The following is a 24,215-nucleotide window of genomic DNA, read 5'->3' on the forward strand; positions in this document are numbered from 1 at the left end:
CCAAGCCAAAACAGTGTCTCAAAAGGAGCTGACTGCTGAAGGCCAGAGCAAGAAACATCTCAGAAACCTCACCAGGACAAACAAGGGATCAGGGCTGGGACTGTGACGAGGGTGTGGGTAACTACAGGAAATGGATTGCTAACCAAGTCACTATAGCAGATTATGGTCGGCTGGGGAACGGGTCAGAGTTCTTATCAGTCTTGAGCGACTGAATTCAGTCAAGAACTAGTCTAACAGAAGTTGGTTTGGCAAAGGAGTGGTTAAGTTAGTCTAAGCAGAGCCCTCCAAAGAGAGATTGCCGTGGATGTCCCAAGATGGACAGCAACCCAGTGAATTCTTCATGAGGATTTTAAAGTTTCTCACTATGTATGAGGTGAGTGTTAGAGCATCCAGGCCCTTCAGGGGAGTTCAGGCCCTAAGCACACAAGCTACTGGGAAGCCCTGGAAACTCTACTGTCAGGGATCAAGGCAACTTGAGTTATAGCCACAGCCACACTCTAGTCTTGTCGGTCAGCTCAGCTCTCACACCCAGCTGCTAACCCTTTTGTTTTCCTTCCTCTGGGCACTCATCCTCCCTGTTTTAACATGTGTTTTTATTGTAATTTAATGACCAGCAAGAGAGACCTCCATAATGGATGGGAATCCAGCGTCCTCTTTCTTGGGGAGTCCAGCGTTAACTCTGCTGAGATACTTAGCAGCCGTTCATCCACTTATTAACCTACTGAGGTACATATCCTACAGGATCCGGTGATCCTAAATTCCACATTCACTGACCGCACTCCACCCCTCCACTTGCCAAAGGAAGGTCTCTTCTACCTGAGACCTTCGTATAGCTCCGCCCATAGGCTAAATGTGTTTCTTCATATTTTTTTTTTTTTGATTTTTCGAGACAGGGTTTCTCCGTAGCTTTTGGTTCCTGCCCTGGAACTAGCTCTTGTAGACCAGGCTGGCCTCGAACTCACAGAGATCTGCCTGCCTCTGCCTGGGATTAAAGGCGTGCGCCACCACAGCCTGGCTGTTTCTTCATATTTAGTAAGTCTTTCTTGATTGATTTTTATACCGAGCTTCGTTTTCTTTTCTGTTTTGATTTTAAAGGGCGGGATTATATAACCCAAGCTGGCCTTGGGTTTACCATGTAGCAGAGGTTGACCTTTAACCTTGAACTCCTGGTCCTTCTGCCGCCTTTACCTTCCAGCTGCTAGGATTACAGGCAAGTGCTACTTACCCAGTTTCACTTCTATTTTCAAAGGTGGGATTTATTTTTATTTAAGTAAGAGTGGTAATTGTAGTAAATACGTGAATTGTACTTTAAATCTATCAACTATGTAATTAAGTTATATTTAAGCAGAGGTGTGGACCACCCTTGCTACTTGGTGGTGTGACCACAAGTGGTATCTTGCTTAAAAGCAAACTTTTAATAAACCATGGCTGAGTAATTTTATTTCTTCACCAACACCCAACCCTAATATGTAATGAGCACAAGGGAAAATGAGGCCTGCTGTTTCTGTCCTCAGTTTATGATGATAATTGAAAAGACTTATTACCATAAACTTCTTCTTATAGAGACTTGTTATGGTAGCTGATATTGGAAATCTGTCTCAGAAATTTTTGGCCCATCTTTCTTTTTTATTCTTTCCTTTTCTTCCTTTTCTTCAGATGTATTGAGTCTTTTTCTTAATTATAATAGCAACCTTTGTTTAAGAAAATTTGATTTCGAAATAAGAGGGAAATTTAAACAATTTATAAACCTGTTTTCTTTGTTGCCATCTTTACATATGGAACTTTAAAGAAACAGGATAGAGGGCTGGAGAGACAGCTCAGTGGTTAAAGGACACTTGCTGCTCTTGCATATTCAGTTTCCAGCATCCCCATCGTGGCTCCCAACCATCCAGTCCATAATAACCCCAGTTCCAGGGAATCTGGAGTCCTCTTCTGATCACAACAAAACACTTAAAGTCATAAGATAAAAATAACGAAATCTAAAACAAGAAAAAGCAGGACGGTAAGGAAACCCCTACCATTCTGTAGCCACGAACAGATCATGAACCTCTTACACCTTGCAATGATACATGGTGACGGAGTATTTAATTATTCCTTTGTATTTACTATAACTTAAGCAGTTTCTTAATTGTTACAGGCAGAAGTTTTTAGAGTTTCATTGTTACTAACAATGTCCTGATTAATACGTTCAGGTAAATTTTGTTCCTATTTGTAAAATCAAAGACGCTTTTATTTTACAGCTTAATAGCAGTTTGATAATTTTGGGATTTTTTTTAGGCTAATTAGTAAGTGAAAAAATTGTAGTTTTTAAAATTTGAATTTCGTTGTTCACTAGTCAGGTTAAATACTTTTTCAGTTCCAGTGTTGAAATATGACCCTTTCTTTTTTTTTAATGAAGATTCACAGGCATTTGCTAAAATTAAAAAGCAGTTTAATTTTCCCTGTTATAGTACGGCGCATTTTTATGGCTTCTATTTTTCCTTCTATTTTAGACGTTTGGATGTAACACCCTGAGATTACTTTGTGTCATGGAGGGGAAAGCCAGACTGAGCCAGGGAAGACGCACCCACTGTGGAGGTTATGAGGCACAAGCTCGTAATCGCCCCTTCTCTCTGGGCTTTAAAAAGGAAAAGATGAGTGGCCTCCTGCTCCCGGGATGGTCCAGACACAGACCCTATTGGGCACAGGGAAGTACAGGGTGGCCTTTCAGATATTTTAAATTTCAGAGTCTATAATTAGAAAACACTCAGCGTTTTTTATACAGTTTTACCCTGATCACACCCATCCTTATTAGTGGCTCATCTCTTTTCCTTTCTCCTTATTCCTTTTTCTTAGTTTCTTAAAAAAAAAAAAGGAAGAGAAAAAAAATCTCAAGGTCTCACACTGGAGCCCTGGCTGCCCTTCACAGCGTCGACCAGGCTGGCCTTGAACTCAGATCTGGTGCTGGGATTAAAGGTGTGCACCATCACGCCCAGCTCTGCCCCCCTTTGGTATACACCTGTAGGCACATCCTACACTCTGCCTCTGAGGGTTTTCAGTGCCACGCTTGTGTGCCACACTTCTAAAATGCTGTCGTCTCTCCCTTTCCATTACCTCAGGGACTTCTGGTCTTTTTTTGCAAGACATTGACACTTTGTTTATTGAGACAGGGCTCCCTTGGTCGCCAACTCCAGTTACTAATGCCCTTGTCTTAGTGTCTTATGCTGGGCTACAAGCATACGCCACCAAGCCCACTTTAAACATGTGACTCTTAGCATGAGTTAGTGAAGAAATATTGGCATATAACCATCAACTCTGCCAGGCCTTGTATTTAAAAGGCAGTTAAAAGCCTAACAGTGTCTCTTGTGGTGCTTACAGCCTCACAGAGAGGAAATAAACAAATCTTATCTACCAGTTGACCAAATAATTGCTCTCAGAGAACTACAGCACTAGAATTGCATTCATAGAATTTCTTCTACATTGATTGGGAAGAAAATGCAGAGTAGGGGAGAACAAGTACAAGGGGTTCCAGAAGGTCTCTTTAAGGAAATAAAGTTTGTCCAGGGATGCGCAGGGTTAATGCCATTCCCATGGCAGAATGCTGCACCTCGTCCCTGTGAACGGCAAGTGGAATATTCTATGTCTGCTTTCTATAGCAATATACCACGTGGATCAGAATGAAAATGAGCTGCGGTAGCCATTTACATATTTACACCCTCGGCAATGTTTACCATCTGCACCATTTCAAAATAACTAGGAGGGGGTTGGGATGTTTGTGAAAACACACAGACAGGGACACAGAAGGAGGGAAGGAGTGTGTGTGTGTGTGTGTGTGTGTGTGTGTGTGTGTGTGTGTGTGACAGAGAGACCGATGGAGGGAGAGAGAGAGAGAGAGGAATTCTGGTTAGCCTGATTTGATCACACTGTCCACATATATTGAAATTTTGAAATTCCACAGTGTATAAAAAAAGTATGTTCAGTCTTTATATTGTAGAGAGATCAACAGCATTTTACCTTAAGAGAAAAATCTTACATAGTCTCTAGAACTTAGCTACGTTAAACGGGAAAGGTTGACAAACTGGGATGGGGTTTCCTCCCAACTTTATGAAATAGTCACGGGGTTTCAACACATCACAGTGTCTATACAGTTCAGGGCTGTCTGAGGGAAGACATTGCTTTTCTTAGGGTTTCTATTGCTGAAAGAATCTGTTTCGGTTTACAACTCTCTGGTCACACTCCATTGCTGAGGGAAGTCAGGGCAGGAACCTGGAGGCGGGAGCTGATGCAGAGGCCATGGAGGGGTGCTGCGTACTGGCTTGTTCCCCATGCTTTACTCAGCTGCTTTCCTGTAGAGCCCAGGACCACCACCTTAGAGATGGCACTGCCCACATCAACCATCACTTTTAAAGCACGTACTACGGGCTGGCCCACAGGCCAGTCATACCAAAATGACTCTAGCATGTGTCAAATTGATGTAAAAACTATTCAGTACAGACCCCTCTTTAAAAGCTGAGACTTTTTTTCTCTAACGGTAATAGAAATTTACAGAAAATTACTGTCACCTGATTTACAGTAATGTATGTTTTAACTATAAGAGCTTAGAACCTGAGTGACCATATCAAGACGGAATACACTTCTGAGTTGTTTGATCCCAGGATGCTTCTCTTCCAGAGGGCGACTCTCAGATCTATTAGATCTGGGTACAGAGTGCTCCCCTGCCTCAAGGCATGGAGTGTTTCCCCTGGCTGTTTTTCCCTTCTTAGAGGATATGTATTTCTAATCTAGCCCCACCTCCTCCTGCTCTGACTGTGCAGGACCATGGCTGTGGGAATGGAAGCGAGGGTGAGCAAGGTTCTCTGTGTAGTGCTGACTGTGACGTGCCCTTGGCTTCTCACCCATCCAAATGAAACCTCTGATGATGTCTTAACAATGGCAACCTGGCCTTCACCGATGCTCAGGCCTCTTGTGTTGAGATCTGCAGGACTGTGTTAAACCTAAGTGTAAACAGGGCTCCTCTGAAGTGTGAGGAGACCTTCACACACCTCAACCTGAGCCCAAATTGTAGTCATTTTGTAAGACCTTAGGAGTAGCCTGCCTCTATACTGATTCTATTCATTTACCAAATCCATATGAGCTTTACCACATGCTCAATGCTCTTCCCTTAATATGAAGTCCTTCCATTAAACAATTCTTTTAAGGGCCTTGTCACGTTTGTATGCTTACCGCCTCAATCCATGAAAGAGGACACTAAAGGCTCATGGCATTAGGTCTGGCATTCTTCATGCCCAGTTCTCCCTCGGCTGCCTTTGTGGGCAAGAGCTCCTGCTCTGTGTTCGAACAACTACATTCCCTACTTGGTAACAGTTCTTTACTGATCTGAGTTCTAGAACTTACCTGACTCCTATGTGAACTTGTCTGTGGCCCATCATCTTCCAAAGAAAAGTCTCCAAATTCTGTGGCACTCTGTCTTTTCTCAATGTAACGGTGTACTTTGGAATGGGTACATGATTTTGGCATGGTTACCCACACTCAGTTTGACAGACAGAAAGTGTCACGCTTAGCTGTGTTGCTGAACAGAACTTGATATCAGTTGAACAAGCTGACGATATTAACTAATAGAAAACACTGTGTTGTATACGCTTTTAATTATGGGTCAACTTGTTTGTCCACAGCACAAGAGCAATCACTTGCTTTTGTTTGACTTATCTTGGCTGTCTAAGGAATTCAGCGAACTCTATCCACGCCCTAGAACTCTTCTGAACTGTGAGGAACCTCTGAAGTGTTCAACGTGCAGACCAGAGTTCTTAGAAAGGTCAGTGTGGACTTGGAAGTCAGGAAGCCCCAGTGTAACTAAGTTGATGTCTTGGTGTAACTGTGGTGATGGCCTGGTGTCATCGTGGTGATGGCCTGGTGTGGCTGTGCCAAGGGCCTGGTTTAGCTGTGCCGAGAGCCTGGTGTGGCTGTGCCAAGGGCCTGGTATAGGTATACAGGTACCTGGACTCTGTAAACTCTTCACCCTCAAGTGAATCTGAACTCCTCAGCACAGCTAACACCCTAACTTTGTGTTACTACTCCAAGGGAGCACTCAGTTGTCTGCCACAGCTGATCCTCAGGAACAGCTTTTGGCTAAGACCCTTGAAGCTCAACTCCCTACCTGGACTTCTTAAATTAGGATTAATTTTATTCTTGAAAGTTAAATTCGGTACAGAAATCTTTCTGTTTGCTGTCTGGTCCTTTGGGCACAGAGAGACAGGGTTTCTCTGTGTAGCCCTTATGTCCTGGAACTCGCTACAGAGTGAGTGGCCTGTACCAACTGTGTGGTTTTTATTGCTACAAATATGTAGTATTGACCTTGTGGGAATTCAACTCTCATTGGCCCATGTAATCTAAGCATAATACTGTTTACTTGGAGATGGAGAGATGTCTCAGTGGTTAGAAAACTTGCTGGAGCTGGGCTATGGGCTATAGTTGCACACGCCTTTAGTCCCAGCACTTTGAAGGCAGAGGCAGCTGGATCTCTGTGAGTTCAAGTCCAGCCTGGTCAAGAGCTAGTTCCAGGACCTGCTTCAAAGCTAGAGAAGCCCTGTCTCGAAAAACAAAACAAACAAACAAAAAAAAAAAAACACTCACTGGCTGCTCTCCCAGAGGTCCTGGGTTAGATTCCCAGCATCTACCTGGTGGCTCACAGCCTTCTGTGACTCTAGTTCCAGAGGATCTGATGTCCTCCTGACTTCCACAGTCACTGAGTGTACACAAAGCATAGACATACATGCAGGCAAAACACTCCCACATTAAAAATAAATAAATTAGCAAAAAATCATTAAAGTTTTTTTTCCCTCATCAGTTAAGGTTCATTGTCCTACACAGCATTCTATAGGCTTGTTTGTCTTCTGTAAACTGCAGACTAATTCTTGGAATATCGCTAGGGTTAGAATGCCTGTATGGGCTGAGATTAGGAACGTATTTCTCAATACCACACAGTGGTCCTGCCTCCCCGCCTGTATGGTAGTTGGGTGAAGAATTTTTCTACAGTTACTTACTGAATGCCATCTGTTTGCCAGACGCTCCTCTCAGTGTTGGGATAAGCAGTGAACCAAACAGGAAGTTCCCGTGTTGCCTCCATCCCTAGCTGGGAGCAGGGAGGCACAGAGAATTGGTTTTGCCTCGGGTATCCTGAGAACAGTCCCTTCAATATGGCAGATAAACCCGGTGGAGAGGGAAGGGATCAGCGTCTGCTTTGGAAAATAATGCAGCCCTGTGCTGCAAACGTTCATGAAAACGACAGAGAAAAAGATAGGGCTTCATCAATACAAGTTGAGCTGAAAAGAAGAAAGGTTACTTTTCAATTATACTATTTTCATTCCTCAACCTCTTGTCAGGGTCAAAACATTTTTTCTAGAATGCCTAAGCAAGCAAATGAAGTTATGCTTCATCATGTAAAAAGTCTGCGGTAGAGGAAGCTATGCTGTAACTTTCCTAACTGTGCATGGAGCGAGTTTGACAAAGGAATCCTGATGGCACCTGCTAACCGCAGCCACAGAGCCATCCTTGGGACAGATGTACAAGTTTGCCTGGCCCCCTTTGGCTGGTGTATATTAGTTCCTTTTCTCTTGCTGTGATTGAACACCAGAGAATTCGGGTTTGGTTCCCAGCACCCACATGGTGGCTCACAACCGTCCGTAGTTACAGGGCCGTCCAGCATCCTCTTCTGACCTCCATAGACTCTGCATGCACCTGGTGCACAGACATAGATGCATAAACAAAAAACAAAGGTTAAGAACAACAATAAAATGCCAGCATTTTAAAAGTTTCGTTTTATTAGGTTGAGGATTGAACGAGCATCAGGCCCCACATGTGCTAAACATTACTCTGACACTAAGCTGCATCCATAACCCCCAAATTTTTATCATTTCTCGGTCTTTTGGCTAAGATCAAATAAAGAGTTTATGTTTTCTGTAGTCAAGAGCACTGGTTTCGAATGCTCGGCTTTCATTAGTGTGTTTTTGCAGATTATTGGCGACGTTTCGCTTTGCTGAGAGCAAATGCCAGATAAGAAGCTCATTAAAAAGAGTTTATTTTAGTTCGAGGAGAGATAGCCCAGGGAAGACACAGGCCCTGGAGGTGGCTGGTCATGTTGTGTCTGCAGTCAGAAGGGAGAGGGAGGGAGGAAAGAAGCGGGGGATGGAGGAGGAGAGAGAAAACTAGTGATGGCCCAACTGACTTTCTCATTATTCAGTCTGGGGACCCCAGTTCATGTGGTGGGGTCCTCAGAGTGGGTCTTGCCTCCTCAGTTCTGGAAATACTGTCACAGGCACACCCAGAATCTTGTTTCCAAAGTGATTCAAAATGCAGTCCGGTTGACAATGGAGAGTAATTGTACCGGCTGACATCAACTAGTACGCGGCTGTTGCTTCTTCTACGGGTGATAAGGAACACTGAGTGACATTGTGACAGCCACCATTCCTAGTGCTTTCCATGTGTCACCTCCTAGTTTTCATGCTAACTTTATTGAGTAGCTACTCTACTATTGGTTCCACTTCAGAGTTAGAGGGTTATGTCACTTTCCCCAAACTTAAGTGATTTGCTAGAATAGGACAGGATAGAATTTGATAAGTCTTTCTTATTTACCAGCTAGACCATTAGGCAGCAGCCTTTCCTGAGCCACGCACGCTAATATCTCCCTGGTACGTCAGGAACCTGGGTAAACATAAACACACATAAACATATACATTCATTCTTTAGTATGGCAGTGGTCTAATTCCTGGCTGCTGAGTGCCCAGAATCATTTGGAAGTTTTGAAAAATTTTGAAAGATGGAGAACATCACCCCCAGGTCCTGTTATTTCTGAGGCAAAGCCAAAAATATGTTAGCGTGGCCTTGCTGGGTTCCCGAAGATCCAGACTCTCTCTTTCCAGCCACGTTCACTTGCCTACTGCTTGTAAACATAATAGTCCCTTCTGCACATCCCATCCCTTCTGTCTCAGATGAGCCCACTCTTAGCTAACCGGACTCCTCTTCATCCTTCAGATCTGAGTTGAGAAAGCCTTTCTTCCCAGAAGACTTCTGAACTTTCCAGACAAGTTGTGTCCTTGGCTTTGTATTGCTAAAGCCCTGAACTGAACTTTTGATTACTCCAATGATATCTCTGTGTGATAGGGAATTATTCTGTAGATTCTCTGAAACACAAGACTAAGGCTGCCTTGTTCACCTGGCCATAATGGGCAAATGCCTAAATGAAGGTTAAATACCTTTTCTAAATATGAGATGGTTGGGGGTCATTTAATTCTCAAGGCACACACACCATACACCGCTTACTGTCCTAGATGGCACACTGTGTACAAGTGATGATCAGGGATCCTTAGTCAATCAGAGGAGGGAAATTCCTTTAGAGTTGTTATGGAACAGGTACCAACACATTCATGGGTTTAAATTCTTAGGTGTCAGCAGGCAGACTCGTTTCTCTAGGTCCAGACTCTGACAATCTGAAGACCTGAGCTTTCAATAATATGTGAGCCTAAACCTTACATGGTTAAGGACTTTAAAACGTTTGGGAAGTAATTCACATCTTGCAAGTAATTATAAACACAGCCCGTTTTGGTCATGGCAATACCTTTTTCTTAAATATTTTATAAATTTTTCTTTTAAATACGTCTTTAGAAAGAACACTCTTTTTGAAGATGATAAAGATTTCACACGATGCTTGAGATGGTCAGACCTAAACATATAATACATGCAAGCAATGCTGAACAAATTTAGCAGTCTGTATTTACATGGCACAGGAGGTGTTGGGAAGTTTATTTGATTGATATTTTAAAATTAAAAATAAATTAAGAAAAATTGCAAAGTAAGTCTATACTTGCCTAGCTGTCAAAAATAAAGTAAATTCATATTACTCTTAGAGTGTGTATTAGTGCCTACGGTGTGAAGCACACTGAAAACGCAGTATCAGGATGAATACTATGTGGTAAGAAGAAGAGAAACTTCTAAGGTTGCTTTTTTACCCTTCAATCTAAGAATATTAAATAAGTTTAGAATATAGGTCTTTCCCAAAAAGATTAAGCCTACACCTTACTTTGTTGTATTTATAGTAGGTATGTTCACTGAAATGTAAAAACACCCAGAATACTCAAAACGGAAAATTAAAAATAGAGGGGAGAAAAAACATCCATGTATCTGATATGTATGTTTTCAGCCCCCCCAAAATTTTGTTTTTGTTGTTCATCAAGACCTGGCCGTAACAGTCCTGGCTATCCTGCAATTCACTCTGTAGACCAGGCTGGCCTCGAACTCACAGAGATCTGCCTACCTCTGCTTCCCGAGTGCTGGGATTATTAAAGACATGCATCCATACCACGCGGCTAAAACAAAATAAAACAAACAATTAGCAACTCATTTCCTTTGAATATTTAATATTTAAATAACCAGGAAAATGAGGAATCCAAAACAGAAAAAAAAAATAGTGGCAGAATGGATGTGATCATATCTCATGGTATTTATGTGTGAAATTCTCAATTTAAAAAAAGGAAGAAAGAAAATTAGAGAAAAAGGCTAATATTGTTGGAGACTTATACTAGGAGTCTAGGCTTCTAGCTCAGAGTGTTTGGGGGATGGGAGAATGGAAGATTCATTCCAGGGCTTTGGATGCTGGGCAGACAACTCCCTGTGTCCCCAGCTAACATCCTGTCGGTTTGGATTCTTAGCTTCTGTAGGAATCCAGGTACATACACCATTCTGAATTGGAAGATAAATTAGTAAAATGACACTAGCCAGCAGTGTCATTTTAATGGTGTTTGAGGGTGAATTCTCTCAATTCTGAAACTGATTATTTTGCAAGCCACAATTCTTGATATAAGAAAAAAAAGGTGAAATAGTTTTCTGATCTGGAATATATTCTACCAAATGAGTCAATTTTCTTACAAACAAACAAACTGAAACCCTTGTTGATTATGAGGTCAGAGTCCCTGACTCAGTGCTGTTAGGGAGTGTTACATGCACTGAGTTCCTAAGAGGGAAACTCACTAGTAAGGGATGACGGATTAGTAACTTCCTGACGCTTAGAATTCCTTTGTCCTTGGATGAGCAAGAGTCCTGTAATGACCTTCCAATCTTGCCTTTCCTTAGGCCACAAAGGAATGGGTGTGTGTACCTCTGAATTCTCTTGACCTAAAAGGACTGGCTGTAGAAACCTCCACTACCAGCAAGGAGAGGGGAGAAAAAAAAAAGTCAGGGTTAAGCATTAAACCAACAGCGAGCGTGCAGCTGGGAGAAGGTCACCCCGAGTAAATAATCAGCCCGCGTTCAACTGTACCTGGACTGAGCAGCTTTTCCATTGCCAAACATAAACCAGTAACTAGGCAACCATGACTCGCACACTCTGAACACTTCACGGCAATGAAATGGCCAACCCCCACGCTTCCAGGAAATGTCCTTTTCAGTCTCCGGGGACCCGGGTGAACACTCACGCCGCACTCGGGTGACCCTTAGCTTGTTGATGTTTGAGAGGTGTCACCGTAGGACAAACACAGATGTGCCCGAGAAGGAAGGGTTAAGGCGGGAAAAGTTGCGCGGTGAGCTGGTCTTTCCACGGAGTGACTCACGGGCAACGAAATCCTCTGCCTTTAGGGAGGGAAAATGGCACATTCCTCATTACTAACCCAGCCTAGGATCCCAGCAAGTCATACCACAGCTTAGTGGCTGAGAGAGGTGCTAGATCCAGATTGCCCGTCATTCTGCTGGATTTCTGAGTTTGGCTTGTGGACAGTGCCTCCCGCATGAAGTGGCTGTGCGTATTGAGGCCACTAGGTAGGAAGAAGTAGGATCATCAAGCAGCGCTTCTTCTGTGTGCTCTGGAAAAGGGACTGCAGACCCCCAGGGAGGCCCGACTGAATTAGGAAGAAAGGCAAGGAGAAAAGACATGGATAAACGGGACTGTTCCCAACATGTTAAAATATGTTGAGGTTTTGAGAACTCTGATTACAGAAATTGTAACTACACACGTCAAGAAACTGTCTAAGGGTCTCCAGAATTCCATACTTTGGAGGTGGGATGATGAAAAGCCCCGTTAGCATTGCACCATGAGAATGTGTTTGTGACTCCTAAGATTGCCCTAGCACACCGAGGAAGAAATTGGCTTTTGTTTTTATACATTATACCGCTTCACGCTTTTTTTTTAAAAAGGATTTATGATGAAAACTGTAAGGACACAAAGTAGCCCGTAGGAAGTCACAGGAAATTCTATCTGACAGATATGCAAATAAGCACACGCATGACTGACTCAAGGTACTTAAGGGTTTTGGCAAAATGCAACAGCCCCATAGGTCCAGAATGGAGGTGTTTGGCTAGAGGCCAGCCATGTCACATTGTGACAAGACCTGGACTCTCTCAGCTTGGAAGTGGTGGAAGAGAGAGCCCTAAGTAAGTAGTGAAGGGGACCATTTTGTGGGCCTGTGGACAGGTCTGTAGGATCATGGAGAAGGCGTGGAAGCCAGTGGCAGCACCGTCCTACCTGACCTCTTTAGAGGTCTGTCCGACTTCTTGAATTTCGCTTTTAGGGGGAGGTCAGTTGTTAGGGAATCCTGTGGGGTCAGTGTGACTCACCTTGGGTCAGGAGGTCAGCTGGACCTGAAGGTGTTCTGTGTCTGCCAACCTGTGGGAGCTGTGACATTTAAAAGTAGAATGAGGAAGGGTAGGTGGTACTTCCTTCCCATTGAACTTGCTGCCTGGTTCCGTCAGGTCTGGGTGGGGCTGATAAGCAGGTAAAAATTTCTTACGGAAGTGGTAGAACTCAAAGTCCGTCAAGGAACTGGCTTCCAGAACTGCCTCCAAGCCAGTCTTTATTAGTTAAATTAACCAGAAACCTTGTTCAACTGTATGCCATAAGCCACCTTTGTCGGTGACTTCTGCCGGGCTCCTAGCCATGGCGGATTTGGACGTTCTGGGGTAGGAGCAGGAGGATTAGAATTGTTAGGCAAAAAGAACATAGATATGGGAGAAATAAGAGACAGAAACATAGGATAAAATCAGGAGGGGCAACACATCTAGTGAATACTGAAAGTAGCCTGGGGGCTGGAGAGATGGCTCAGAGGTTAAGAGCATTGCCTGCTCTTCCAAAGGTCCTGAGTTCAATTCCCAGCAACCACATAGTGGCTCACAACCATCTGTAATGAGGTCTGGTGCCCTCTTCTGGCCTGTAGGCATACATACAAATCGAATATTGTATACATAATAAATAAATAAAATATTTAAAAAAAAGAAAGTAGCCTGCATTTAATTTCCATTTGCTTAAATACCCCGACCCTGAAAGGTAGGAGTAAGATAAACTACATTCACACGATACAAGGAATGGACAGACCAGTTGAAGGAATAGGGGCTGCATTCTTCCTAAAATATTCTGTTGCCAGAACAAGACAAGTGACACTCGTACTCTAGACCCAAATATTCTGCAGGCAAACCACTCCCTGCGTGGAATCCACAGTTTTCTCCCTAAGGGAGTAGGAACCTACTTGGATCCTTAGACTTTTGTTGAGGTAGCAACAGATTTCCATCTTAATACCTGAAATACCAGATCTGGATATTAGCCACACCTGTTGACCATAACCTTGAGCCAGTATAACTCTCTGACCTGTTGTTTGAACTGTTGACAGTAACCTTGAGGGAACAGAGTAGTTCCAACTCTCTGACCTTTAGTCAAGATAAAATGGACCCATACCTGTGGGCCCGGTCAACTGTATTGCGCAGAAGCACATTCCTTTTAGTTCAGTTAACTATGAAGGCTTTTTTTCTTTATGTTTTGTTTTGAGACGGTGTCTCAACTAGCCCAGGCTGGCCTTGAACTCCTAACCTTCCTGTCTCGCTTCCCAAGTACTAAAATTAGAGGCAGATGATTGAAAAGGCAAATTAACCAGAATCAGACAAATATCAGACATTTTCTCTCACATGGATTCTAGGTTTTATATACATGAATACATAGATGGATGTTATTTTGCTGATAAAGACATCTTTATATTGTGCTGCGTGCATATAATATATGTAATATTTATGCATATAATATGCTACACATATTTATAATAACTACTACAGTATTCAGGTGCATGTGTGTTGTGTGTGTGTGTGTACGCGCATGCGTGCATGAATGCTATATCTCTAGGTTATGGTGGGCCATCCATAGGGAAAAAAGTCAAATATAGGATGGAAAATTATATTCTCGTTTGATAAAGTGTCTACCGCTAAGCAATAGTGCTAGTGGATAGCCTTTGTAAGTCAAGGGTTGCAGGGCAGCATGTGGGGTTTAACTGAGTAGTGGAACCCATGCCTACTGTGCACAGGCCATGGGTTTGCTCCCCAGCTCTGGAAGGTTACTTGAAATATTTCATTTTCCAATTTTAAGTACTTGCTGTTACGTTTTCTACATTCCTGTGCTACATGTGTTCTCTGACTACCATACATGTCAAGTAAAGAGGCTGTACTAAATGAAAAAACTACTGAATGACCTAGCCTGGCTTGGTCATGGTTTGCCCACTGTCAGCTGAGATCAGGATGCCAGTGTGTAATGTCTGACGAGATTTCAGATACCTCTCCCGAAAGAGAAGTGACAGACTTCCCTACCAGTTGTTGCAGGATGGAAGCTGAAGGCTTGCATGGAAAGTGAGGCCGCAGTTAGACATGCCACCCAAGTAATACTAAAAAAGTTATCTTAGGCAAACCACAAGTAACAAGTTCAAGGCCAGGGTTATGAGCCTCTGTCTCACACTGCATTTGAGCACACACACTGAAAGGACCTCGGAGTCAGCCCAAGATACCCCAAGACCAAGTTCCCAGCAAGAACTAAAAAGATTTCTTTACCCCAGGAGGACATTGGCAAAGATAAGGGACAGACAGGAGATGGAGAAGCAGAAATGAAGGAATGAGGGAGAGAGGGGAAGGGATATTTGCCCTGAAGGGGCAAAGGACTGTCTCTGGATAGGGAGGAGGCAGATGTGGCCAATAGGCAAATGGCAGTTTTTGAAGGAAGAGGAGAACCCCATGTTAGGATGTGGTGTTTAATTTTTATTGGGCATGGTAATTAGGGTAGCCAAAGGGGGACTTCTGATTGATGGGCTTCAATACTTTGATAGCTGGACCATGGTAGTCAACCTTAGCGAAAGTGGTCGAATAAGGGACTAGACCTTAGTGGCTAACTTTAGGGATGTAATCTAACAGTTTAGTATGGTAGAGGGGACAGGGGAAGAGCAAGGTCTGCCTGAGCCTTTTTGCCATGCTCGAGTTGGCTAGAACCCCTCACACACATTCCAGCCTAGTTTTGTTAAGCTAAAGTCATTTAAGCAAGGTGCAGTGACTTATGTCTGTAGTTTCAACTACTTGAGAAACTGAGCTAGGTAGAAGGATTGCTTGAGGTCAGAAATGTGAGCTTGTCTTGGAAGCATAGTGAGATTTCCTAATTTAAAAAAAAAAGATTTAGTAGAGAGACTAGAACATATTATTAATAAATTTCAGGAGCTAGAGAGATGCCTAGAGATGATCTAGAGATGCCTAGCTGGAGAGTGGATTAGAACACCTGCTGTGCAGCCCTAAAGACCCGAGCACAGGCAGCACCAGATACCAAGCCTTGTCTTGGCACAGCTCTCACCCCAGCACTGGAAGGAAGCAGAGATGTGGTGTGCTGGGGCATGCTGGCTGATAGCCTAGCAGAAACATGTGAGTCCCAGGCTGGGGAGGGACCCTGCCTCAAAGAAATAAGACAGAATAAACCAGAATGCTAGAAAAGAACACAACACTTTCCTCAGGCTTCTGTTAACCTACACAAAGGTATATGCACACACACACACATACAAACACACACACAGTGCCTCGGCGCTTAAAAATCTGTTACTTAAAAAAAAAGTTTATACAAAGTAATGAATTCCAGTTGGTTTTGCACGATCACAATGGTGATAAGATCATTTAATGTACACGTAGTATTTATAAACAAAAGCTTTCTTAAAAATAAAATTTTTAAAAGCCGAAAACTGGTTTTACAACCTAAATTAGACTTGTTAGCATAGGGAATTCTTTTGACTTCTGCCTCCTTATCAGTGCCTGCACTTGTTGTAAATAGGGAGTTTTCAGAGTGTTCCACCAACATTTCCTCCAAACCTCACAGTTAGTCTTCAAATACGGGTTCAGACTGAGAGTCAGGGAGAGATCTTCAGAGAGTCTGTGGGTGGCTACCACCTCCTGAAAGCAAAAGTAGCCTTGAATTCGGGTTTTTGTTTGTTTGTTTTTGCTGTGTGTGTGTGTGTTCAAGGTGAAGCCTCTTTTGGATCAACACGTAGCTGTTTTCCACATCATTTATTTATTTAGGATATTTTATGAATTACCTGCATTGAGAATGGCACATACGAAACAAATGAATTTGTGTTTAGATTTGGGTCTTATCTTCAGGATACCCTTTGTATGTATGAACATGTTCCAAAAAATTTCAAAAGAACAATAGAAATTTGAAATACTTCTGGTCGTAGTCTAAGCATTTCAGATAAGGTGTACTTCACCGCGTTGACAGATCATCTTTGAATCTTCTTTCCACCTGTAGGACACCTGGGGTTTTGTTTGTTTGTCGTGGTATTTTTGAGACAGGGATTCCTGTGTATATAACCTGGGGTTGGCCTCAAACTCAGCATCTTCCTACCTCATCCTCCTGAGGGCTGGAGTTCTACATCTGCTCCATGACGTCCTGCTGGGCCATTTCTAACACAACTGTGTGACAATAATGCGTGCTCATCTGAGCCAGAAGTCTAAAGAATGGCCACCACACCGCCAATATGTGAACGCCACGCCCAATGGGAGGGTCAGTATCTACTGAGGAAAGCTGTAACCAGTGATCTCAAGAGGAGACACTGAGGAGAGGTGGACCTTCTTGAAGCCTCACCAGGCTACTTGTTCTGTTCTTCAGGGTCTTAGAACATTCCCTATGGGGTGTCATGGAGGTGTTTCTTGGAGGTTGTTGTGGCCTCTGTCTGCCAAGACCTGAGGCAGGATAGGCAGAAAGGAAGAAAGCCTGGTACGAGGGGGCTGTTCTAGTGAGGTGAACAGAAAAACCAAGGAAATTTAGGGAAAAGGAAAAAGTTAAATCTGAAAATCAAAGAATGGAAAGGAAGGTGGAGGTCAGATCGTGAAGAGCCTTGTGCACAATTCTAGGAAATGCTGGATGTTCAGAAAAAAAAAACCAATATTATCCTCCCAAGAAGCAGGCTTGAGGAAAATGATGACCGGCCTGGGGGTTATTGTTAAGGACGTAATGTCCACTCTGGTGAGATTAGCATAAATAAAAGCTTCCAGCTGGCTTAAGAGATTGCTTTAAAAGAAACTAATAGAGTTCACTATATTATACTCTGTTTCCTTTATGTTTACGTCTTCTTATTTTTCCCTTAGTCAAAATAAGCAGTGACCTTTTGGGCCAAAGGAAGCCGTTAGAGGGATTTAAAGAGGACACAAAACCAGGAGATGGGCTGGGAGTTCCAAAGTAGACTGCCTTAGATATCTTGATGGCTCCTGGCGGAGCTTGAGTTTCTGCTTGATCAAGGGCATCTGTGCCTTCTGTCTCCATGAACTGCTCTCTGCTGTCTGCCCTGCTATCAATACTTTCACTGTACAAAGAACCAGCGGTACCCAGTGCTCAATGACCATAGCAGCTTGTTTCCCACGTGTCCCTTCAGTAGATGCTGTGTTTGCACTTTCTGTAGCCCTCTGGAAGCAGGAACTGGGAACAGCTTCTGAGCCGAATTCAGCTTGAGAGAGAAGCAGCACCCGGATAGTGGGGAGGTGAAAAATGCCAGGATTCAGAGTGAGCCTTGGTGAGCTTGGGAGGGGTGTGAAGCTGAGGCAGTAGCTTCATGTTTATTTACTCTGAGAAGTTAGGTAGATGGTAAAATTTACCCTGGAGGAAGATACATTCCTAGTGGGCGGAAATGGCAGTGTGGTTTAGGGCAGGAGTTGTAAGCCTTTGCCTTTTCCACTATCAGTGCTCTTAGCTCTTGGGTGGACATCACAGTTCTGAGCCCTCTAAGCATGATGTCAAGGTGCTTTTTCGCCATGTTATGCATGTGTGAACCAGCTACATGCCAACAGCAATCCATGTCTGGTGCTCAGTGCTCACTACATACAGATTGAGCTGCTTTTGTCAGTTTAGGTAGTGATGTAAAACATGCTCTATGTTTTTTCAGGGCAAAAAGATTCAGAAGTAGATGTTCCATATTGTGTTGCTAAGATACCCTGAAATATGCATACATACAACATGAATGTCTTCCCTTTAGGGCATAAGCTTGGGCAATAGGCTTCTGGTATCCCATAGTCTCTTGTTACAAATGTTAAACATTTCATGTGTTTTAAGAGATGTTTTCAGAACAAATGCATAAAAACCAAAACCTCATTTTTCTGGGCTCTTAGTTCATCAGGGAGGAATGAGACAGAGTTTCATGGAGACATCTTTTTGAGTTGTTATTTATAGTCAAGTACTTGTATTTAGGTAGCATCGTCAATGGAAATTAGATTTCATGGAAATAAGATTGAATTAGAAATTGCATCTTTTAGCTTCCTGATGTTAATTGAGCACTGACTTTATATTTTCTCTTGGCCCCCTCTACGCACTGTGTCCAGGTGGGAGATGCTGCTTTAGCCATGTACAAAAGATGACAGGAAGTGCTAGCTTTGCTTTAGCTGTTGGCTCCATCACACTGGGTTCTGCCTGGTTCTCTTCTGTCTGTCTGGTACATCCTGACTTGGAAACAGCACTTTTTCCAGACTTTTTCAAGCTGCAGTGGAATTGTAGACTTTCTTCTAATGTTATATTCTGAGTGTGCTCTTGGTTCCCATTGAAACTATGAAAAGACATAAGGTAAATAGATGAAGATTCTGTCAGATGATCCCGCACAAGCAACAGCAGCAACTGTACATGACTCAGAATACATTTCAATGTAACAGGCTCACAAATGAAGAATGCATATTATATATAATATGTGTAGATTTGAATTGCATATGTTTTGATCATATTCATGATCCCTCCCCCAACTCTTCTCCGATAAACCCTAAAATATAAAGGTGGGTGAACAAGTAGTGTTAATTTTTTTTATATATCTTGACTTTTTTTTGTATATGCAATGTAGATTCTTTACTGAAATTTCCTCAACATTGGCATCTTAGACAAATTCTTATGAGCTCTCAGGAAATACCTTTGTACTTGGGTGTCCCGTTTTAAAGCAAACTGTATCTCATGGCTGCTTCGCTCCCCAGCTATAAACACAAGTTCCTTTGCGTGTCTCACTGAATTTCTCTTGTGATATTTGTTTCTGTAATTTGCTCCAAGATAAATTCTCAGCAGCAGAGTTGCTGTTTTGGGAGATACAGTCATTTTCAATATTCATAAGGTGAACAGAAAGAGGTCCTTCTAAAGGAGCTAGACCACTTTCTGTTGCTACCAGTAATTCACTTTTCCTGTCGTGTCCTTTTGGTGGTGGTTGCTTGGTTGAGCTTTTTGTTGCTTTTGAGTTAACTAGGTGGTTGATTAGTTGGTTCACTAGTTAGCTGGCTGGTTGGTTGGTTAGTTAGCTCACTGGTTAGCTGACTGGTTGGTTGTTTGATTGGCTGGTTGGTTGAATGGGTGGATGGGTGGGTGAGTGAGTGATTGGTTTTGGGACATGGTCTCCCTGTGTAGCTGGCCAAGACTTCTCTGTATCAAGAATCCCAAGATTAAAGGCACAAACCACCATGCCTGGCTCAAGGTGGCTTTTATGCTCCTTCTGAACTACAGTTTAATTGCGCTGATGTATGGCTATCACCTTTCCTCCTATCTCCTCCAGGCTCTCTCAATGGCAGTTGGGGGTGGACTTCTAAGGTCAATATCCCCTTATTGTCTATTAAGCCACCTTAATAGGCAAAGATAAGTGGGGGGGTGTAGTAATATGGGCGGCGGGGCTGCGTCCCCAACACCCCAGCCACCTGCCCGGCTAGCTTATGCCCCGAAATAATTACACAGACACTGTATTCATTTAAACACTGCTTTGCCCTTTAGCTCTGGCCCTTACTGGCTAATTCTGATATACCGATCAACCCATCTCTAATAATCTGTGAGCACCGGTCTTACCGGGAAGATTCTAGGTCGGAGCTTCATCGCGTGTGTCTGCCTGGGAGAGGGGCATGGCGTCTCTCTGCAGAGGCGTCTGCTCCCGAGAGGAGAGCTGTCGAGTCTGACCTCATTTCCTCTTCCTCCCGGCATTCTGTTCTGTTTACTCCACCTACCTTTGTCCTAACCAATGAAATGAGCCAAGGCAGTTCCTTTATTAGCCAATGACCTTCCTCCATCAGTGGGGGGAAAGCCCCTAAGTGAAAACCTCTATCAAGCAAATGTTTACAGTTGTATTTTACAAGCTACTTATAAAGAGCGTCTGTGTTTATGTCTAATGCTGTATGTTTATTTACTTACATTCAACAGTATACGTGCTCATAAAGCACTTACCATTTCCCATGTATGTCTGTGGTTCTGTTTTTTCTACTACAGCAGAAAGATCTTTGTTTAGATAGTCGTTAGACTATCTGCTGCTATGATAGTCTCTAAACTCTCTGCTTCACGTGGCTGTTTGGCCTCATCTCCCCACAATCCCTAGTATGACTTGATTTCCCATTCGCCTTCCTTAGCAGCCTAAGCTGTAAGGTGCATGCAGTAGCCCTGTTTTGCTTTAGGCCTCTTGGAACTGTTGAATCACAGCTCCAATGCTTGTCCGCACTTAGCTTCCTTTGGAGATCGTTTGTTCCTGTTCTGTTCTCACATTTCCTTCATAAACTCATTTCCTTTTCTTTTTTGTCTAATTATTCCATAAAGGGACCTTGGGTATATTAGAACTGAAAGTCTTATGTTGTGAATTTTCTAAAAGAAATATTAAATAAGAGCCTGTCCTAGGTTTTGCAAAGGGAAACCAGTAATTGACCTTGAATCACCTCAATGTCAACAGTGCGCAGATGTACCTTCCAGGATAGTTGTTAGATCACAGTAACACTGTGGTGGAGCGTGCAAGCTCTGCACAGGGACGTGTAGTAGCGGAAACTTTTAAGAGCCACACTGTTGTTCACAGATTGAAGTGACGTTCTTGACTGAACTCCTGTCCCTGCTTTGAGAGAGAAGGGTAATTCTCTGAAGGTTACTGGACCTCTTGCTGTAGAAACAGAAAGATTTAGTTCATTATTTTGTTTTTTGTGTGTGTGCCTGAGTGTGTGTATGTTTATCACATGTGTACGTGAGCCCTTGGAATTCAGAAGAGGCATTGGATTTCTTGGAACTGGAGTCAAGAGGGTTGTGAGTTACCAACTAAGAGCTCTTAACCACTGTGTCTCTCCAGCACTTAAACGCTGGGTTCTAGTGAACTTCATCTTCCCCTAAGGCATGTATGTCTATTGGCAGTGATTCAAAATACTATTACTAACCACCTATGTCTCCTAAAACAAAATTTAAATTCTGAGTTTTCTTTTCTTCATTTAGCAAAGAAAAATCAGCAAAAGAATATCTTATGTGTACATTCCAAATAACAATGTAACTATACATATTCATTAAAAGTGTTTAACTAGCATTTTGTTAGACTTGAAATTTAATCCCTTAGCTAAAATTAATCTCTAATGTTATTTTCTGTTCTTTTCCTTTTATGTGTCACTCCTTTAGTGGAATATTGAATTAGATTGGAAAACCTGGGACCTGAATTTGGGGAACACAGAAACTAATGTCTAAAATGTAGATCGGAAGCATTGGTCAAGTGAGCATTTCTGAGAGATAACTATTCATTGCAACGGGATAGTTGACATTCTAGGAAGAATTAGGACTTAGAGAAACTGGTACTTTCTAGAAGCCAGAACATTGCAAAGCCAGAGTATGCCTAAATAGCCGTGCAAATGTGTCTTTAGGTAACCCACAGTCCTGCATCTCCTAGAGGACATTGAAACCAGCATCAACTGTATGAGTGGTCTACATTTGTTAGTATTTCATTTGTGAAAGACTTTTTTTTAGTTGGCATAATCAAATGAGAAATGAAGATATTCCAGCCTTCCTGAGTCTTTCGTGGTCTCTTTTGTTTCTGAATTATTCTTTCCCTTATGAACATCATACCTTCTTATTATGTGACTTTTCCTGGGGAGACATAAGCACTTTAGGTAAATTTTATGACCTCTTCTTGCAGAGTATTAAATATTAAAACCTGAAGGAATCAATTTCTAAGTATCTAAATTCTGCTGTATAAGAACTGAGATTGTATAAGCAGATAAGTATGACCGTTTTTCAACTGGGCTGTTAGAACTAACCTTTCTGGCACAACCCCATCCACACCAACAAGTGCTGAATACTGTGTTTGACCACTGACTGTGAAGTGAGAAATGTCAGTTACATGGGATGAATCTATTGAACAAATATCTGCACCGTATAGAATTTTATACATTGACAAAATTATAGTTTAGATTACTGGAACAGCACAGCAATCTCATGCACAGCTATAATTCAGATTATTGAAAATACAAACATCTTTTTTTATTGTATAAAGGCTGCTTCCTTGGGCTAAAGTGGAAAAGTACTTTAGTGTAAAGACACGCTTTCAACCCAGTTTATCCCATGCATCCATGGCTGTGTGGTCTTTTCTTGCTGTAGAGACAGAATGTAGACAGCAGGGAAATAGGTAGTTCTTCATACTACGGCTCAAAACATCTTGATGTTGGATGAAAGTACCATCTGCAGTCTTCCATCTCACCCTCCAGAAATTCTGCTGATGTGGGAGAATGGGGACAAGTATTTGGGCCAAACAAAAAAACAGGATTTTCCACCATTTGGGAAACATAAGCCAGGATTTCCCACCATTTGGGAAAAGTTTTAAGAGCCCAAGAGCATCTTATTTAAACTGAATAAAAGCTTAAAGGAGTATTTGGACTATTCCTTAGTCTTGGAGCAAATTTTATGGCCACTTATACCTTCAGGGTCTGGGTAACTCTGTTAGTCTGCCTGTCTATTGATTCTACCAACCTACCCATCACTCACTTGTTTACCCATCCAGTCTTCCCATCATTCACTTGTTTACCCATCCAGTCTTCCCATCACTCACTTGTTTACCCATCCAGTCTTCCCATCACTCACTTGTTTACCCATCCAGTCTTCCCATCACTCACTTGTTTACCCACCTAATCTTCCCATCACCCACTTGTTTACCTATGTAATCTACCCTCACTCACTTGTTTACCCATCCACTCTCCCCATCCACCCATCACTCACTCCTTTATTCACCTTACTGAATGCTCCCTGCTGTACCAGGGTTTGTTGCATTGTCCTTCTGTATCTTCCCTTCCCATCAAGCTTTTCCTTCTGGGACTGGGGAGCCTGGTTCTCAGCTCACAACCTCTTGTATGTAACTCCAGTTCCAGGCTCTCTGGACACACACACACACACACACACACACACACACACACACACACACACACACACTTTGTTTTCCCATCGCTTAGCGGCTGCACCTGAATCTACTGAATCTACTTTGACCACATGGCCTTACAGTCAGCCCTAAGCTCAGGCCACAGCATGATGGGATTTCTGGTCCTGCAGAACTAAGGTTCTATCATTCTATTTACCAATAAAGACTCAGGAGTCAGACATTGGGATGAAAATCTACTAGCTCAGAGAGACCGAAAAGCAACCTGCTGACTTTTCTTTGTGGCTGGAGACCCAGCAAGAGAGCATCTCTCCATCCTTTCCTGGAACCTCTGTACTCTGTATGGCTAATTTCTGTCAACTAGTTGCTACCTCCATCCCCTAATCCAAAGTTGATTTTTTTTTAACACAGTGAAATCAAATATCCCACAACAAGAGAGAGAGAGAGAGAGAGAGAGAGAGAGAGAGAGAGAGAGAGAGAGAGAGAGAGAGAGAGATTGAGATTCTTCTCCTGCTACAGGGCACCCTCACAGTTCCAAGTACAGTTAGTTCTCTTTACAAAACACACTGGAACCAGAGCCAGTAGACAGAATTCTCCAGCCATCAGTAGCAATATATAGCCAGAAAATCGTCTAGAAAAAGACGTCCAACTTTAATATCCTCGGGAACGCTCTGCAGTGAGATCTCAATGAAGTGACTTCACAGCTCAGAGACAGTTGCCTCTGGCAGCACCGTACACCCTTGTCTCCCCCACTGCACCCTGGACTGTAGGTGATCCCTTCCTATAAAGTATTCCTCGCACTATAATTTATTGTTT

The 24,215-nt window shown here is 42.8% G+C and overlaps 1 protein-coding gene across 5 annotated transcripts in view; it reads left to right on the forward strand.

Annotated features, from left to right (window-relative positions):
- The window catches only part of Sgms2 (sphingomyelin synthase 2), a 75,482-nt gene that overhangs the window by 20,024 nt on the left and 31,243 nt on the right, over window positions 1-24,215 (forward strand). For 3 of the 5 annotated variants that reach the window (XM_075981317.1, XM_075981318.1, XM_075981319.1), the window contains exon 2: window positions 5,652-5,791. The exons of the other annotated variants lie outside the window; for them this stretch is intronic. The gene's annotated coding sequence lies outside the window, so the exon portion shown is untranslated. The remainder of the gene's footprint in view (window positions 1-5,651; window positions 5,792-24,215) is intronic. 5 annotated transcript variants of the gene reach the window in all.

The sequence above is a fragment of the Microtus pennsylvanicus genome, chromosome 7 (genome assembly GCF_037038515.1).
Source record: "Microtus pennsylvanicus isolate mMicPen1 chromosome 7, mMicPen1.hap1, whole genome shotgun sequence".
NCBI classification, from domain to species: Eukaryota; Metazoa; Chordata; class Mammalia; order Rodentia; family Cricetidae; genus Microtus; species Microtus pennsylvanicus.